The 14,591-nt window shown below is 46.8% G+C and overlaps 1 long non-coding RNA gene across 1 annotated transcript in view; it reads left to right on the forward strand.

The window, feature by feature from the left end:
• LOC149744424 (uncharacterized) overlaps positions 1-14,591 on the forward strand; it is a 103,078-nt gene that overhangs the window by 54,161 nt on the left and 34,326 nt on the right. The gene's annotated exons all lie outside the window — the stretch shown is intronic.

A 14,591-nucleotide genomic window follows, 5' to 3' on the forward strand; every position in this document is an offset into this window, starting at 1 on the left:
GTCATACAGAGTGAAGTACATCTGAAAGAGAAAAACAAATACCATATGCCAACACATATGTATGGAATCTAAAAAATAAAAGAGTGGTCATAAAGAACCTAGGGGCAGGACAGGAATAAAGACTCGGACATAGAGAAAGGACTTGAGGATATGGGGAGGGGGTAGGGTAAGCTGGGATGAAGTGAGAGAGTGGCATGGACATATATACACTACCAAATGTAAAATGGATAGCTAGTGGGAAGCAGCCACATAGCACAGGGAGATCAGCTCGGTGCTTTGTGACCACCTAGATGGGTGGGATAGAGAGGGTGGGAGGGAGATGCAAGAGGGAGGGGATATGGGGATATATGTATACGTATAGCTGATTCACTTTGTTATACAGCAGAAACTAACACACCATTGTAAAGCAATGATACTCCAGTAAAGATGTTAAAAAAAAAAAAGTACATCAGAGTTCTTGGAAAGAAGCTCAGAAGTGAAGGAATTAATTAATAATCTCCTATATTAAGGCAGGTGTGTAAAAGGAATATTAAATTAGAAACATCAAACATATATGATCTCAAGACATTTAAAAAACATAAAATAAAGCAAAACCAAGCAAAACAAAAAGAGAACAATGCCTGGAACCATCTCAGATAAGAGGCTGCATCCCGAGATGGTCTGAATCTGAGCCTCTGTCCCCCAGATTCTACCCTCTAATCCATTTCTCTACTGAGAGAGACCAATGAGTGCCTGCTTCTATGTTTTCAGGTGGAAAATAAGGATGGTCAGGAATCTTCCGTTGCTGTTAGGAAGAAATGAAGACAATGCTAATGATACCTAGGCTCATGCTAAACATGGGCAGAGCCCAGTCTGAAGGACAGACTGCCAGGCAGCACACAGACCACTGAAGCAACGGAGGAAGAAGTGTTGCCTCTGGAATGCAGCATGTGGCCGTCGGGCGGGGCCTCAAGGGGCTGCAGTGGGTGGTGGGTGGCTGAAGACAGCAGAGGCAGCAGGGGTCTGCAAACGTGGTTCCGCAAAAATTCCCTCACCTGGTGACACCAAGGACACCTGGGTCCCCCTCTTGGTTTAAAGCCAAGGAGTCTACAGTTGCACCTGCCGGCCTGCAGACCCCTGATCCACCCACTGGAGAACTGGGGAGGGGACAGGGTGTCACACCTACTCACTACACCCTTTATCTCAGGCATAAGCTCTGTCCTCGTGGTCCATCCATGTGGCCTTGGTCCCCAGAGGCCATTCTGACAGCCATTGGTCCTGACCTCTGCTCTGCGATCCTGTCTACCTCTGAAAAAATGAAGTCTGGTGGGAGAATCACGAGCTCTTGAAGATGTTGGTGTGGGTAAAGTAAAACGGTGTGGCCACAAGTAGGTACAAGTCACACATGAATTTCCAGTAGTATCCACCAAAATGACACATGCTGATCAACTGACGTTATAGAAGCGCTGTATTGAAGTTTTGTGCGACCACTGAGTTTTCACTCATAGATTGTCTACAGCACTGTAAAGCACATGCTCAGAGTGAATTATATGCTGTAGCTTTTTAGTTTTAATGGAGGAAATCAGGAAGAAATCAGCGTGAGAAAACGCAGAGGTGTCCTTTCTAGAGGGAGACACTTATTTTAGAAAAACATATGTAGAAGATCAGGGGAGAAGCTCTCTCACTGCGGAACAGGAGGTAACAGGTGTATTTATACAGGAAATGATCACGTTAATGAACCTCTAAGGCAACGTACAGGGCGGCAGGACCTCGCAGACGTGCTGACGGAGTACGAAGGCAGCAGCCAGCTGTTGCAGATCATGTGCATCTTGTGTCCGTGGCATGGGGTCAGCTGGGAGGCACTGGAGCTCTGCTGCAGAGCTGGGCTCTTGGTGACGCTGAGGTCTGCATCTTTGGTAACGGACGTCTGTTGTGTCAATTACGCCATAACGAGGAAATTACATGCAAATGAAGGCGATGATCAACGGAGGCAGAAAAACTCACCTTGGGGGAAATTTCACACTGAGTTTGAGGGCCAACTAAGCCTGACTACGTGAGTGGGAGAACATGGAAAGGGCACAGAGCTTGTCAGGATGCTCTTGGGCACCGCGGAGCTGTGTGAGCCTGCTGACTGCGGCCCTAACCACCGAAAATAAAATGAATCCACAACCTTTCACTCACCAGCTTCACAGCTGGAAGGCACTTGGGCTGGAAGAAAGGCTGCATTTCCCCAGCAGCCAGTGCGCGCTGATCTGGGGTTGGAGGAAGTGCAGTTTCCTGAGCGGACTGCTCTGCAGCCCTTGAGGTGGTCCAGGCTTCTGGGGACCAGGAGCCAGTGACAGGGAGGAGGGCAGAGGAACAGGCAGACCGACAACACGGTACGTGTCTGTGATGCACCACACTGCACGACAAGCTCTTCTCAGCCATCAGCCCCTTTGTCACAGGGCCGTAAAGAGGGGGCCCAGCTGGAGAGATGGAAACTGGGGATCAGAGAGGCTGAGTTTAAGTTCCCAGGTTCACACAGCTATTAAGCCATGGAAATTACAGTCAAGTCCAGGTGGTCTGATCTCAGAACCCGTGTTCTTGGGCACTGCAAGAGTCTGCCCCTGAAAGCGAGTGGAAAAGGATGTACCAGAGGAATTAATAGGATCGGCAAGACAGAGACAGAGACGGGGAGAGGGTGCTCCCGCCGAGAGAAACAAGGAAGGGGCTCCCAGCACAGGAGACGATGGGCCAGGCTGGACAGAGACTTTGCTTTCTGACTAGTGGAGGTGAGCTTACAGGGAGAGGGCGGGGTCAGATGAGCGAGGGAGTGGAAAGTCATTCTCAGGTATTCAGACTTTATCCTGAGAGAAGTGTCATGCAAATGCTGTCTGGGTCAGGCTGACTTTGCGTAAGGGGATTTGGCTTTGGGAAGCCAGTTGGAAGAATTCTGAGATAAATAAGGTGCAGGACTGTGAAGGTTTGGACTAAGTGGATCCTAAGCAATTATCTGACATCCCCTGGCGCTGTTGACAACACCATCAAATAATCCAGGGCACAAGGTGGGTGTGAGGTTTTCAACTGTGTAGTCATTGATGGTGAAACAGAGAAACGTAGGTTTCGGAAAGAAGGGGGAGATCAACAGGCTGAGAATTAATTCTGTCTCCTGGACTCACCTTCAGAGATGAGACCTCAATTCATGTGAGCACATTGTTCCCAGGGGAGGGGTTGCACAGGAGGGACCCTTGACTATGGCGACTGGAGACGTGGGCTATGGTATACCCTTGTAATTCTCTTCCTGGTGCAAAGTAGTTCCTGTTGAGATGGGCTAACACATAGTTATGGATGGAAGCAGAAGAAGGGATGGGAAAACATAAAAATGAGGTAGAAAAGTGAGAGATTCCTAAGAGCCTGTTTCCTGAGCCCTCAGCCCTATAACCAGGCAGAGGCCACCAGCTCATGGGATGATGCTTGCTAAGGGCTGGACCAAGGACCAAGAATGCAATAATCATGTGGATTTCCATGGCCCCTGTATTGCTGCTACTGCGCCGTTTCAAAGGAGCCAGGATTCACTCAGAGCAGCCTGTCTGTGGAGCCGGACGCTGTCCCGAGCACCCCGCCAGGCGTGTGCCCCCAGATTTACTCAGAGCAGCCTGTCTGTGGAGCCGGATGCTGTCCCGAGCACCCCGCCAGGCGTGTGCCCCCAGATTTACTCAGAGCAGCCTGTCTGTGGAGCCGGACGCTGTCCCGAGCACCCCGCCAGGCGTGTGCCCCCAGATTTACTCAGAGCAGCCTGTCTGTGGAGCCGGATGCTGTCCCGAGCACCCCGCCAGGCGTGTGCCCCCAGATTTACTCAGAGCAGCCTGTCTGTGGAGCCGGACGCTGTCCCGAGCACCCCGCCAGGAGTGTGCCCCCAGATTTACTCAGAGCAGCCTGTCTGTGGAGCCAGACGCTGTCCCGAGCACCCCACCAGTCGTGTCCTCTCTGATGTCAGCTGTGTCCACCTGACCTGTCTTCATATCCCCCGGGCAGGTGCCAACGTGTTTCTGAAAAGTACACGCAGACTCCTGTCTTAACCGGTGACAGTGATTCGAAATGCAGATGTGAGGCCCCTTCCTCATTTCCACCCCGTGCTGCCCGATGACCTCTGGGTTCACTGTCTTCCCTCTTGCTGTCCCCACGCTCGGGCCCTGCCTCGGGCCCCTTGCTTCACCCTGACCACACACCAGTCACGTGGGCAGGTTTCAAAGCACATGTTCTCAGCACTCACCCCCAAAGGAGCCAACACAGCGCACCCAGAGTGTGGGATTTTAAAACGTGCTTTCACAGCGGCTGAAGATGATTCTGGTAGACGCGCAAGGATCAGACATTGCTGTGAACCGGAGCCTCTGGACACGAAGCCCTGAAGTGAGGTGGGGGGCAGATGCGGAGGACGGGGCCAGTGGCCAATGAAGAGGAGTCACCTGGGGTCGAGGAAGGGAACAAGCATCTCTAACCACCTTGCAGAGTCATGCTCTTGGTCTGTGGCCACTGATTTTTCCCCCACTGAGGGTCCTGCGTGTTTGCTCAGTGGTGCAGTGGCCTCATTCTTTAGCAATCACTAGCCTGGAGTAGAGGTAAGACCACATCTCTCCCTAAGCTGATGGCCGCAGTCTTGCCTCACCATGAGACTAACTCCATTCCTCCCACAAAGTGTTTCCTACTCGGGATAAACCAGAGGACCTCTGGGGTTTGTTCAATTCACAGCCTCCGAGCTGCCGCGAATCACTTCATGTAGACGAAAACTCGAGCTCCGTCCCCCATCCACTGGTGATCCTGTCTTCACTGCCGAGGTCACCGCCATGAGGTGGCCTCGTGGAAACGCAGACCTTGGTCCTTTTGGTGCACACCTCGTTTCTGGAGAGTGTCCCCGTCTCTCCTCGTCAGCGATGGTGGAGACGGGGCGGTTTCACTGTGACACCGTGGCTGCCCCCTCCGAGGGGAAGGGGAGGCCGGAGGCTCAGGGAGCAGCTGGCCCACCTGCATCCGAAGGGCAGGGGCGTTTTCACCCGTCATCTTACCTCGTCCCTCAGCTCTTCATCTCTGCCTTTTCTGAGGCAGCAGGTTTCCCTCCTCCCCAGTGAAATCCTGCTGGTACGCCGGCCTCAGTCACCGTCACACCTGCCCCCAACTCCCTGAGTCCACGCAGTCCACAGCCCCTGCCTGGTGCTGAGCCCCACCCACTGCCGGTGATGAACAACAGGTGTGGCTTGGACTGACGATTCAACAAGTGCACGTAAGATGCTCCTCCCAAGCCATGCTCCTGGCATCGATGCTGAGTCCGCAAATCATCCAGCCTCAGCCACGCATACTCTTGGAAACATCCCTCCTCTCCACCATTTATTTTCGACCCCAAATCCTCTGTACGACCATCACTGCCTTGTCATGAACTTGATCGCATTTGTCTAATGCAGAGTACGTGGTATTTCATTCAGTGAAATGATGTCATCTGGTTGCTGTTTCATCTAGAAGTAAGTTGGCTTCTTCCTCTTTAGAAACAGGCAGGGCTTTGTTTGAATAGGGTAGCTGCATAAGATATGAACCCAGTAACGGAGCCATTGAGAGAGCAGGGAGGGATACTAACATCTGAGCCTGTACCTCTTCCCAGAATATCTGGTCGCCAACTTGAGTGGAAACTTCTGAGGTGGCTTTGGTTGTGTCTGAATATTGTATGAGGTAGAGCGAGCCCTGCATTAATTATTTCTGTCATCAGTTATCCCCGGAGATTTTATGTAACCTAGACTCAATCTCCTGCCACGTGTAATGATTTATGAAGTGTCTCAACTCTAAAATTCTGTGCTTCGTTTCTACTGTTAAAGATGTAAGAAAATCTGACGTTGGCTTAGATGAACATCTGATATTCTGGGGTCTCAGAACCTGCACAGAAATGGTTCTGTTATTGTTACTATCCTGCAAAACTCACTTAAGTTTCAAAACTTCCGTCTTCTAACTTATAAAGGTTGAGCTACCAATATTTACTTCCTTAGGTTGTTTAGAGGATTTAAAAAATCTAATGTATTTTGTAGCTGGCACATCTCTGGAAATCAGTCATTTTTTTCCACAAAAATTTAAAGTCAATCAGTGCTTATAATGATTCATGTTATGTCACATTTCTGGGTTTAAATCTTGACTCTTAGTCCCCAGTGACCTGGATAGTAGTCATCAAAATAATCCTTGTAAGGCCTCCACTGAGGAGCCATGCAAAGTATGAGACGCCTACGTGCCTTCCTGACCACCTGCCAGAAGGATGAAGCATAAAATGTCATAAACACAGGAATAGAAATGATGAACATGAAAGTAAAAATAGATAATTTAGGGTAAAGAAATGAAGTTTTCCATCATTGGATGAGTAAGAAATGTTACCTTTAGTTTTTGTAAATCATCTCAAATAGCTTCAAGGCCAGCACACCAAGGGCAGCAATGAATCACTGTCAGTCAAACTTCATTATTCTCTACTTTTATCCATTAATTCCTCTGGTCCTGCCACTCTGCCCTCCAGCAGAAATGGAGATGGGGCGATAGGCTCTGCATCCCAGATCTTCCCTCTGCTGCCCTGTGCTGCTGGGGCGTGTCCCTGGGAAGTATCTGTAGGATGCGTGCTCCAGGCAGGAGTGGCCGTGCCTCCATGGGTCCTAACGAGGCCTTAACCCCAGGTCATGTGCTAAGTGCTCTACCCACCGCCCCCCCCCGTTCCATTCTCACAAAAGTAATCCCATGATACAAGAAGACAGAAGTACAGGGAGGTCAAGCCAATTGACCAGCTGATCCTAGTAAGTTACAAGGCTGGGCTTCCGGCCTAGGTTTCCAGCTCCTCAACCCTGTGTGTTAAGTGGGGCGCACCTCTAACCATCTTGGAATTCCCATGGACCCCTCACCACATCTGGGGATGCAGTGATGCCCAGACCCAGCCCCTGCTCACTTCACTGGTCACCTGCTGTTTAGAGCATCTCCTAGAATACGAAACACCCCTTCCTGATGCGCCTACACTCTCCAAAGAAAGGCCTGAGGAGAATCAGCCCTAGGACTGCCCTGACTTGAAAAGGGCAATTATACCAACTTGTCCATTGGGGATGTTATAACAAACTACCATTGACTGGGGAGCTTATAAACAGCAGCCATTTATTTCTCACAGTTCTGAAGGCTGGAAGTCCAAGGTCAAGGCACCAGCAGATGTGGTGTTTAGTGAGGCCCCCCTTCCTGGTTCATAGATGGTGTCTTCTCTCTGTGTCCTCACTTGGAAGAAGGGCTGGCGGCCCTGTGGAGTCTCTGCTATAAGGACACTAATCCCATCATGGGGGCTCCACCCTCATGACATCATCAGCTCCCAAACTTCCCACCTCCTGACACCATCACCTTGGGGGTTAGGAATACAACATATGGATTTTGGGGGGTGGGTGGGAGGTGTGGAAACAACCTTTCAGACCATAGCACCAACCCAGTGGTCTTAGCAAGGAAAACCCAGCCTAAGTCTTTTTTTTTTTTTTGAATTTTATTTTATTTACTTTTTATACAGCAGGTTCTTATTAGTCAACCCAGCCTAAGTCTTTCGTCCTTCCAGTAATGGAGAAGGCAAAGGATTCCTTTCATGCCATCTCTCCCTCAGAATCCATTCTGGCACAAATAGACTATAGCAATGTCATGGGTAATTTCAATATTAAATTGATAATCACTGTTCTGCCTTAGAACTACTCACTGGTTCTGAATGCCAGCTTCTCTCCAGAACTCCCCTGTTGGCAGGTATGTTGGCCTCTTGGTATTCTTTTCTATTTCTTCGGAAACACTAGAAAAACAATGGCTCGGATTTATTACTTTGAATAAATTAAATAGATGTAAACTAGGAAGGAATCAGGTATAACAGGTGAAACTGTACAACAGAATCCCTATGTCCCAAGACAGATGTGGTTTCCCTGTGCCCTTAGGTTTGGTCCCCAGTCGAAGTTTCTTGCTGGAATATCAGAGTCAAGGCTATCTGGTGTATTCAGTCTCCCCTCCAAGCAGGATGAAGGGGCAGGGAGGTGGAAACACACACAGCAACTTGCTTCATAGATTAACTATGTGACATAAAAGAAACGCATTCCAGGCTTTTTGGAAATTCTTTGATGACTCATCTATCAGAAGGGTTGATTATCTTTTAAAAAATCCTTGTCGAGTTATCTCAAGAATTCATCAACATTTTGATTTAATTAGCATATCAGGGGAGGAAAGCAATTTGAGCACATTTATGGGTGAATACCTCTTTTGAAAAGGAATTGTGAAGAAATGCAGGAAAAAATGCAATTTTAAGACTTCAGCGTCTTGACATAATTGTATTAAATAAATAACTGATAAAATTCAGGATTTCCAAATATAAGCATTTATGTCCTTATGAATATGGCAATGGCAGGGGGGGTGAGAATCAGAGTTATATCTGGAATCAGTAATTGATAGTAACCTGGCACCTGCTTCTGCCACTTGTAAAGATGTTGCAGATAAATGGAGAGTTGGGGTACGGGAATGAAAAGGAGAGCATTTGCTCCAAAGCTCACGCACCCCATTGTCAGGGATGATCCAGAAGCACAGCTCTCCCCACCTGCAGTGGCACAGAGGCGGCTGGTGTTTCCAGGTGCCTGAGCAGAATGGTGCTCACAAGACAAGGCTCTTGAGTTGCTTCCGGAAGCGCTGTGGTCCCACAGGTTGCACGCCTGCCCCACCAATCACTCACTTCCCGAGACCCTGCTTTGGGCTCTGGGATCAGCTGCGCCCAGCCCTGCCTTTGATGCTCTGCGTGCAGACCTCCTCACACGGCGGTCCTTTCTGTCTCCTTATGTCTTCCCTTTGTTCCCTTGTGCTCAACGCTAGCATCTCTCTTATTATTTTTGTGATTAAAATGTATCTTTTCATGTCTTTTATTCACTGTGCCCATTATCTTTACTGTCAGGTTTTTGTGTTACCAGTTTTTTTTCCCCCTCTTTCTCACTGGTTTTCATTTCTCAAGGTGTCATTTCTGTCCCCAAATCTCTTCCCTGTTTGTCCTTTGTTTGTAACGGCTGAGCAAGCCAAATCTTTATGGAAATCAACCAGGAGAGAATGAATGACGTGATGCATGCAGGGAGCTCTGAGTGCCAAATCAGAGTCGGGCTCAGGAAGTCTGGCAGCAGGGAACCTTATTCCAGCAAACAGAGTGTGTCAGGTGATGGATTATGACATGAAATGATTCCAGACACAATTGGGGGTACCACATAACCACAGAAAGGCTTTTATTTTATTTATATAAATTCATACTTTACACTCTGAACATGATACTTAAAGACTTTCTGATATTCCCCAAAGTGGTCCATCATTTTATTTTATTTTATTATTGAAGTATAGTTGATTTATAATATTGTTAGTTTCAGGTACACAACATAATGATTCAGTGTTTCTGCAGATTATACTCCATTATAGGTTATTACAAGATGTTGGTTATAATTCCCTGTGCTATACAGTATTCCCTTGTTGCTTGTCTATTTTATACATAGTAGTTTGTATCTTTTAATCCCATACCCCTAATTTGTCCCTCCTTCTTTCCTTCTCCCCTTTGGTAACCACAAGTGCGTTTTGTGTATCCGTGAGTCTGTTTCTGTTTTGTATATGCAGTTGTCAGTAATTTTAGAATTAGGTTTTCTCCCATGAAGCGTACTCAGAAGAAAGCAGATATTATAATACACTCTTCAGTTGTTGTCCTTTCAATCCTTGTGTTTGCAAGAATAATTGAGATACTTTTAGCATTTTAAAGATTCAAATGCAGTAGTTCGTCTGATCTAGGGATTCTTATTTGTTTGTTTTACTTAAACGTTTTACAGAGAAATGGCTTTCTTCATCTCATTTTAATTTTTTCATTACTATTTGGTTTCTTTCTTATTGTTACAGTCATTATAAGACATTTACATGAAACTTGTCTTCAAAGTAACTCAATCATATTACGAGTTCAAATTATCAGATAGACGTTGGTCTTCACGACACCCATGCGAGGCGGTTGGCGCCTCAGTAATTAAAATTCTGACTGGGTGCAGTGCAGTGTCTCACGTGGAAGGCACGGCACAGGGAAAGCAGGGGACACGAATCAGGAGTTCACTATTTTGACTGCAAAGAGAAACTGTGAGATGTTACAACCAATTCTCTGAGATAGTTGTCTCAAAACGCATGAACTAAATCCCGTCTCTTACAAAATCTACAGCTCTGGATGGAAACTATTTCCAGAGAAAGGAACTATGTCATGATTCTCAAAAGGAATTACAGTGAATCCAGCCTATATGTGTGGAGGACTTAGTACTTTTATCTCTGCATTTACAGTCCCATTGGATCTTTATGCGGTGTTTGGGGACTGGTAGGCAGGAATTATTGTCCTAGTTTGACAGATAAAGAAATCAAGGATGGAGAGGTGAACGCTACACAGTGGGCATCACGGCTGGAAGCGCGTGTTTTCTTTCTTAAATCCAGCGCTCTTCTCACCACAAGAGATTATACCAGTTCCATGGGCACCAGTAACTCCCAAAGCCTTTTGCTCTAGCTGCCTCCCATGTACTTTTTGAGTTTTTTAAATACTGTGGTTAAAAAAAAAAAAAAACATAAAATTTACCATCTTAAGTGTACAGTCCAGTCGTGTTAAGTATATTCACGTTGTTGTGAAGCAGATCTCCAGAGCTTTGTCATCTTGCAAAACTGAAGCACTGTCCCCATTAAATACTAACTCCCCCTCCGTCCCTCCCTCGGCCCTGCGCACCCACCATCTACTCTTTGTCTCTGTGAACTTGACTGCTGTAGGGGCCTCAGTTACGTGGAGTCATACGCCTGTGCCTTGGTGCCTGACTTGTTTCCCTGAGCACGTTCACTGCCCTCAGCACCCAGCCGTGTTATGGCACGTGGCAGGATTTGCGTCCTCGCTAAGGCTGAATATCATTCCACTGTGTGGCTACATCGCATCCTCATTATCCATTCATCTGCCAGTGGACTCTTGGATTGCTTCTGCCCCTTGGCTGTTCTGAGGAATGCTGCAGTGAACACAGGGGTGCACATGTCTCTTAGAGACGTTGATTTAAATTCTCTTGGAGGTATGCTTGTAAGTGGGATTGCTGGACCATATGCAAATTCCATTTTTAATTTTTGGAGGAGCCGTCACACTGTTCCCAGAGAGGTGCACACTTTGACCGCCCACCCGCAGTGCGCAAGGGCTCCACGCCTGACCCCTCTTGTGAGGGCTGTGAAGGAAAGCATTTCAGAAAAAAATAATAGTGAGAAGAACGACATTCAATAAGAATAGTCATACAAATCGAATAACATTGACGAGGGGAAGTAATATAAGGAAAGGGGAATCTAATTTACAAAGACACTGAAAAGATAAAGAGAATGAGAGGGTAAAGCATCCTTCAGATTTGCTTTAGTATCAGGAACGATGTGAGGCCTGCTTTGATCCTCCCTTTACTTCAGTCTCACCACTGGATCCCACCCCCTTCTCTAGGCCAGGGATTCTTGACACAGGACATGCGTCTTTCACGTCTCTTTTCTCTGTGTCCCGCTCAGTGTTGCTGCGGAGCAGCATTAGGGCAGTTGGTTAATAAGTGGCTCAGATACAGTCATTGAGCCGCATGGACTGAACTTCCCGTCCCAGGGCGGTTTCTGTTTGGGAACCGTCTGCCCACCATCTTGACTGCATCCCAGGCTGACTGCAGTCCCTGCCGGAATCCCTCTCCCCCTGTCCTGTTACCCCCAACCCAACACGGCTCGGTTCTTTACTTTTGGAAACTGTTTACAAACTTTCCAATTGCAATTTCTTTTTTAAATAAATAAAACAAAGATAAACAGAACATCACACTTCATGAGGCATTTGGCCTCCTGTCTCCTCACCACCAAGTCCAGCCAGAGCCTCACCTCCTGGTGGACCCATGGCCCCAGCTCAGGCATTAAACAGGATCCCCGGTTCAGCCACTGCTGATCGTTTCCTAAACGCACTGGACCGAGTCGCTCACAGCAGACGCCCAGTTAAAGGATAGGGGCCTCCAGGCCTGAGTCTGTTCTAGAGCCATCAGAAGAATGCGATATTGTTCAGGAAACGAGAGGGCGACAAACGCAGCTGAAAGAACCCTGCAGAGGCACACTCCTGAGGACCCTCGGTGGACTGAGGAGCGGGCCAGGCGTCGGTAGGAGCCGTGTGGTAGAGCGGACACCCGGGGCAGCCGCCCACCCAGGAGGACTTGGGTTGAACAGGGACAGACTGGCTCCACTGAACTTCATGGAGTGGTAGGATGTTGCCCATTCAGATTGATTTTTGCTGACCTCCTGCAGCTGAAAGTCAGGGCACCAAGTGTAACTCTTTGATGGAGAGATCCTTTGTCCTCTGCCCTGTCCCACCCAGAATGACCAAACACAAGCAGGGGAGAAAACCTCAGGGGAGGAAGACTTTGTTATGTGGTAAAAATCAGCGATATCCCGAATCAGGGGGAAGAACACAGTTATCACAGCCTATGAAACCCCTGATTCACAACCCCCCCATGGAGACCAGTTCTCTCAAGTTACAAACACAGTGTTAGCAGCACTAAGTAAAAATCTGAACAGGTCCACCCTTCATCTGAGAATACAGTTGACCTCCTCAACAAAGAACAGGAAAGCAAGTCCCAAGGCTGTTGTTTCTAGGAGCGATGATGGCTCACCTTTGAAGGATGGACTCGGCCACTCAAAGATGCAGCAATACCCCTCCAGTCCCAAGTGACTAACACTGAAAATGTATCGAAAGCAGCTCAGAAGAATGCACAACCTCAGAGGGAAATAACAGGTAGTTTTCATGAAAGCATTTATCGTCCGGAAAGCCTAAAACTCCTCCTCAAGAGATTGTGGAATAGAAAGAAAGATGAAGGAACTAATGGAAGAGAAAAAAGTCTTGAGAAACTGAACTCGCAAATGAAACTTCTGAATGACACCATGTTGAAGATGCGAAGTCTGTCAGCTCTCCTTTAGAGATAACACGGACGATGACAGCTTGAAATTAGACAAAATGAGTGAATCAGAAAATGGAGACTACCTAGACTGGTAGTAGTCCAAGTCAGTAATTAGAGAAACTCATTGATGCTCTGGTACAGACAAAGGAATAGACACACAGATCAAGGGAACAGAATCGAGCCCAGAAGAGGACACACACAAACGTAGTAACTGATATCTGACAAAGGAACAGAGGCAATACAGTGGAGAAAAGATGATGTTTTCAGTAAATGATGCTGGAATGGCTGAATATCCACATGCAAAAAGAACAAGTGAACCTACATGCAGGTCCTACACCTTTCACAAGAAAAATGGCACAAAATGGATTATAGACCTAAAATGCAAAATAATAAGAAGATAACATAAGAGAAAATCTAGGTGACCTTGGGTTTGGCAGTGAGTTTTTAACTACAACACCAAAAAAGCACAATCCATCAAAAAACATGTGATGTCAGACTTCATTAAAATTAAAAACTTCTGCTCTGTGAAAGACACTGCAAAGGGAATGTAAAGATGTGAGCAGATTGGGAGAAAAGATTTGCAAAACGTATCTGATAAAGGACGGTTATCCAAAATGTACAAAGAACACTTAAAACTGACCACTAAGAAGACAAACCACTCAGTGAGAATGTAAACAAAAGACCTGAACAAGCACCTCCCCAAAGAAGATATGCAGACGACAAATAAGCACATGAAAACACGTTCCACAGGACGCATTATTAGGGGACTGCAAATTTAAAGGATGAGACGCCACTACACACCTACTAGATTTGGCTAAAATCCAAAATACTAACAAAGATGTGGACTTCCTATTCATTGGAAATTCAAAATGGTATGGCCACAATGGAAGACATTTTGCACTTCCTTACATAGCTGAGCACAGACTTACCATACCAGCCAGCAACTGTGCTCTTTGGTATTTACCCAAATGAGTTGAAAACTTATGTCCACACGAAAACCTGCACAAGGATGTTTATAGCAGTTTTATTCTTGATTGCCAAGACTTAGCAACAGCCAAGATGCCCTTCAGTAGGTGAAAGGGTAAGCAAACTGTGGTCCATCCAGACACTGGAATATTAGTCATATTCCAGTGAAAGGAAATGAGCTCTCAAGACACAGAGGAATCCTGGATGCATATTACAAAGTGAAAGAAGCCAATTTGAAAAGGCTACACACTGTACAATTCCAATTGCATGACATTCTGGAAAAGGCAAAACTGTAGAGACAGTAAAAAGATCAGCAGGTGCCCAGAGTTTGGATAAAGGGAGGAGGGATGAGTAAGTGGCGCACCGAGGAGTTGTAGGGCAGTGAATCTATGCTGCTATGGTGGACACGTGACATTGTGCATTTGACAAAACCCACAGAACATACAACATAAATGTAAATGATGTGAACTATGCACTTTAGTTAACAATAATGCGTGTGATAACGATGTATCAGTATTGGTTCATCAGTCATAACAAATGCACCTCATCAATGCGAGATGCTAATAAGAGGGGTAACAGGTTGGGGTGGGGTGAGGGGTTAGTATATGGGAACTTGCTATGCTTTCAGCTCAGTTTTTCTGTAAACCTAAAACTGCTCTAAGAAGTAAAGTTTAT

The sequence above is a fragment of the Delphinapterus leucas genome, chromosome 21 (assembly GCF_059928025.1).
Source record: "Delphinapterus leucas isolate spDelLeu-1000000601 "Yukka" chromosome 21, BTC_Dleu_Yukka2, whole genome shotgun sequence".
NCBI classification, from domain to species: Eukaryota; Metazoa; Chordata; class Mammalia; order Artiodactyla; family Monodontidae; genus Delphinapterus; species Delphinapterus leucas.